This window comes from Brassica oleracea, unplaced genomic scaffold (genome assembly GCF_000695525.1).
Source record: "Brassica oleracea var. oleracea cultivar TO1000 unplaced genomic scaffold, BOL UnpScaffold00816, whole genome shotgun sequence".
Lineage (NCBI taxonomy): Eukaryota > Viridiplantae > Streptophyta > Magnoliopsida > Brassicales > Brassicaceae > Brassica > Brassica oleracea.
Window position 1 is genome coordinate 63,293 of NW_013617464.1, and position 1,568 is coordinate 64,860.

The window sequence follows — 1,568 nt, forward strand, 5'->3', positions numbered from 1 at the left end:
TCTCGGCTTATACGACTTGTATGGTACGAATCGAGCATCTTTCCAGAGATAATTTTTAAGCCAACTGGAAGTGCTAGACCAAAATTTCGGATTTTTTTGTTGCGCGCTTTCGTCCTTGTGTTGGACGTTCGAAGATCAAAAGAGCGATCAAGTTGCGTTTGTTTAAGACGGCTGAAGTGTTCGTCGGGGCCAATCGACGAACGGAGTGTAGGATTTTTAGTGGTCGCGTTCGGACAATTTGTTCGTATCGTCTCGATTTTTAACTTGGCGACGTCTCGCAGTTATTTCGACGACTATACGTATATTTTCGGTCCTGAAGTGAGATTGTTTTGCGATTTTGGGCCGTACGAGGCTGCTGGCAAGAGTATTAACGTTTGTAGATTTTCTAAGAGTGTTCTGAGACTTTTGCGTTAATTGAAGCGCAAGTGTCTTAAAAAATTCGATTACAATAACGCATCTAAAAAAATTCGATTACAATAACGCATCTTTTCCAATGTGGGAGTATACGAGTATACGCACCCACTCCCCCCCCCCTTTTAGAGAGGGGGATATCTGAACTCGTCTTTGGACGAGCTGCCTACGTACCTCTTTCAAGGATCAAGCCATCTCGTAGTTCTGTTTTATGCCGAGAGCGTTTTCACTCGGCGGTTGTCGCCGTGTTGACCGCCTTGATCGTGATGACCGTGGCCAGGTCAGCTTTCTCTTCCGGATGTTCCGGTTGAGTTGTAGTGTCGGCTTCAGACTCATGTTGAGTTTCGACACCCGAAGCGTTTGCGTCAGCAGACGATGTTAAATCGTCTTTTCTTGAAACGTTTTTGGTCGAAGATTTATTAATCTTCGTGCGTTTGTGATTTGCCGTTGCAGAGGTCGTTATCTGCCTTAACTTGTGCTCTGCGAGGAAGCACAATCGCGACTGTTTCTGACATCCCCAGATAGCTGCGACTCCGTTTGGGGTCGGGAATTTGACAGCCAGGTGGTACGTTGATGGAACGGCTTGCATGGCGTTGAGCCATGGGGTTCCCATGATCATGTTATAGAAGGCAGGATGATCGACTACCGCGAATTCAACGATTTTTGTGATCTTCTTGGCCATGATTGGTAGCTGAATCGACCCGAGGGTCATCGATACTTCGCCTGAAAAGCCTGCGAGCGGTTTCGGCGTTGGAGTCACTTCTCCAAGTTCGATGCTCATTCGATTGAGAGTGTCGCGGAAGATTACATTGACTGTGCTTCCCGTGTCAATGAGTACTCTTCCGACTTCCAGATCTCGTATGACGAGGTCTATGACGAGCGAATCGCAGTGAGGCTGATCGATCCCGCTGGCTTCCTCCTTTGTAAAGGTGATTGAGCAGTTCTGATCATCTTTGGTAGCAGACCATGTAGGCCAGTTTACGCTCGACTCCGCCTTCCGCTGGTAATCCTTGATGGCCGAAACCGTATCGCTGCAGAATTGCGATCCTCCAATGATCATGTTGACTCTGCGACGATTCTTATCGTTCCCCTTGTCGTCTGGCCTTCTGCCGCGTTTATCCCCAGATTGGTTTCTTTGAGGAGATCTCTCCGCGGGA